The following is a 3,744-nucleotide window of genomic DNA, read 5'->3' as shown; positions in this document are numbered from 1 at the left end:
CAAAGTGACGATGGAGATAGAAAACTTGGATGAACAAGTAGCAAGAACCGCTCTATTTACAGGACTCACAAATCGGAAACTCCTGGAGTTATTACTACGGGATATACCCACGACTTATGCTTGAGTTGGTACGGAGATGCCGAAGCGGCTGAAGTCATGGAGATTCTAGATGCGCGCCAAGGAGATAATAAAGTCTCCAATAAGGAACAAAAGGCTCCTGAGCGAGAAGCGAAGCCAAAGAAGAATGTTCGCGATCGGGTTGGAAAATCCCAACCTTGGCGCCAAAGATCCCCTGGTAGAAGTGAGTACACTCCATTGAATGCTCATCGGGCCGATATTTTGAATATCCTCAAAAGAAAAAATATTTTGAAGTGGCCGCCTAAAATTCTTTTGAAACCCGGAGAGCAGGCGGGATCGGGAAAAGTATTGCCGATTCCACAAGGACTATGGTCATTACACTAATGACTGTCGTCATCTGAAGGCAGATATTGAGAGATTGATATCTCGGGGACATCTGTCCGGTTTGTTAGCGGGAGAAGGGAGGAGCCACGTGGGCCACGTGCGGCTGCTCCTAAAAGGGATCGTTCGATTAGTTCAGAACGATCGAGGGAGGCCCCGAAGTCTAAAAAAGGCAAGGAGGTGATTGAAGCTGCTCCTCGGTCACCCATCCTTACCATCTTCGGGGGACCAGAGCCCGAATCATTCCGGAGTCTGAAAACAAAATCCAAATTTGTTGGATCCGGAGAGGCGCAGAAGCGGAAGAAGCTGAATGGTGAAGATTCTATCACCTTTAGCGAAGAAGACGAAAGAGACGTTTGTTTACCTCATGATGATGCTATAGTCATCAAGGTAGAGATTGCACGGCGGGAAGTGCATAGAGTATTGATTGATACAGGGTCTGCAGCTGACCTAATTTCTTACGAAGTGTATCAAAAATTGAAGGTGGATCAAGACCTGATGAAACCTTCATCTACACACCTATATGGCTTTGCAGGGTCATATGCAGTAGCGGAAGGATCGGTTCAGTTGGATCTTTCCATTGGAAGTTTTCCTAAAGAAACAACTGTCCGAATCAATTTTTTGGTGGTTCGAGAACTACCAGCCTATAATATGATTCTCGGGCGACCATCTTTATCCAAGATAGGTGCTATTGTTTCGACAAAGCACCTGAAGATAAAATTCCCGACTGATATGGGAATCGGTCATGTAAAACCCAGCCCTAACCTTGACCCGGAAACCTTGTTATTTGTAGGTCCGATGACCCGAAGTAAAGTAAGAAGTTAGCTTTGGGCCATCCCAGTGGTGGACTTGGTGTCTGGCTTTGAATCCATGAAAGTTGATGATGAAGTTCTATTTATGGAAACTGAATCTTGATGAAGATCGGATTAGTTGATGGACTTGGAGTGCTCTCTATCTTGGTTTGAAGGCATTTCTACCTATTAGGTAAGTCACTTGACTTGTGTGCAAAACCCCTTTAGGATTGGATTTGATCTGGGCCTTCAATTCCCTGTTTTGGATTTGCTGTCAGCATTGATCGACTGATTGGTCGACCGGGGCAATCGACCAATCCACTCGACCAATGAGTGCTGTCTTTGGCAATTAGGTTTTTCTTGCTCTATTTAAGTCCAATCTCGAGTCCACTTCGTATTTGCTGCCTCCAAACTCCTTGGAACGAACCAAAGACCTCTGCAAGTCATCTCCCTTGCATCCTTGGTGATTTTCTTGACGGATCTTCGTCGAAACTATTCCTTTTGCATCAAAAGGTATGTCTACACTCTCTTCTTCTCCTCCATCTTTGTTTTTCTTTCCTTTTTGAGTTGAGACAGTAGAAGAGATGCTGCATTCTCTGTTGCAAACATCTCTGGACTTGTTCTCATGATCATCCTAAGGATTAGAGGTTAGAACAATGATCTTAACCATGATCATTGCAAGCTTTTGAAGGAATCATGATCAAACCATGATCTAATCTTGTTAAACTTCTGATTTGAATTCTGATCTCCTTGGATCTTCTATTTTGATCATGAGAGTAGTTAATTACTATGTTTTCTTTTCATGATCCATGATCTATCAATCTCTAGTTGTTCTCTTCTACCATACTATGTGTTCTTCATGAATCATGGTAGTTACATATATGGTAGGTTTTATTTCCTTATTTAGATTTATGCTTCTAAGCCTATTCCCTTGAAGATCTAAGTATGTTTTCATGATACCTTTACCTGAAGCAATGATTCACCCTCCTATTGTTCTTGTCTTTGATTTCTATTTCGAATTCATCAAAATCCATGGTTGATCTAATTATGGTAACTTTTTGTTTCCTAATTTGGATCTTGATGTCTTGTTTGAATTAATGTTTTGAGGTCCCCTATATGTTAGAATACTACTGATGTAGTTTACCCCTTGATTAGTACCCTTTTGAACCACCAAATTCGGATTTCATATCTTAAAACTCTGTTTTTTTTAGGCTACTGTCTGCATTGGTCGACTGATTGGTCGACTCGACCAGTCGACCAATCCACTCGACCAATGAGTTCAGCAACTCCAGAATTGGTCTGTGTTGGATGTTTTGGTATCTTTTCTGTTAGGGATCTTTCCTAATATGTTGTATATACTTGTTTAGGACCTTCTTCTCAAGTTTGCCAAGATCTTACTTGACTTCTTAGGATTCCTTTGCGAGTTATAAAAGGTAAGGATGGTTATTTGCTTAATTACATAGATAGCATGAATCTAGTTTCTATATTTGAATATCATTGATATGTTTTCTAAATTAGATTCTTACAATGATATACTACTGTTGCATAACCTTGATTACAGTAGCATTGCTTAAATTGATTCATGTATGATTTACTTACTAATTATATACAAGTGATTGTAATTATTGATTTCTTTCCATATATGAAGTTACCATATATGTGATGATATGAATTGATGCATGTGTATGCTTAAGTATGGTTTGGAAAGGAGAGGTGTCCTTTTGACACTTCTGTCCTTGGACTACTACGGGAATATTATGGGATGTTTCCGGAGATGCCCTCTGGACACCTTCCTAAACTGTTGGATGACATATCTAGGATTGTCTAGTAGTGTTTGGCTAGGATGTCCTGTTATGTCAGACCCTAATCGGAGGGGTATTGAGACCGAACGACCCGTGGTAGCAATGGGGATTCATGGGCGCTCAAGACCGGTAACCAACCCGTGAGAGGACAAGAATCACATTGTGGGGGCCATTTATTGGTAGCGTTGCATATGGTTAGACTTGGGCTCACGGGCGCTTAAGACCGGTAACCAACCCGTGAGAGGACGTGAGAGCTTCCCGTTTACCATATGTGGATGATCAATAGGGTTGATGAGTCCGTAGTCAGGGACTATGAGGACTCTAGTGTGAAGGATACCGGAAAGGATCGTCAGGGACGAGGAATGGATGTATCTGGATCTGACTTGATGTAACCAAGTAGAAGACTTGCATTTGGCTAGGCTTAACCCTGACATGCGCCGGTACTTAGACCAATGGTGATGTGAGAGAGTGGTGACTTAACCCCCAGCCATGGAATGTCCCGAGGGATGCCGGACCCATTACCAACTGATGATGAGTGATTGAGACCTTCCTAAAGAAGTACGGTGCTATGACTTAAAGCATGTCTGCCAATAGAGACCAGCATACATAGAGTTAGATTCATTCATTCATTGCTTGTCTCATATCATATTGCATTTATGTTTGTTCTAAATTCCTGCCATTTATGATATTAT

The sequence above is a fragment of the Hakea prostrata genome, unplaced genomic scaffold (genome assembly GCF_041222555.1).
Source record: "Hakea prostrata isolate BN-2017 unplaced genomic scaffold, UWA_Hpros_2 contig_24, whole genome shotgun sequence".
NCBI classification, from domain to species: Eukaryota; Viridiplantae; Streptophyta; class Magnoliopsida; order Proteales; family Proteaceae; genus Hakea; species Hakea prostrata.
Note: the sequence above shows the minus strand (reverse complement) of the source record.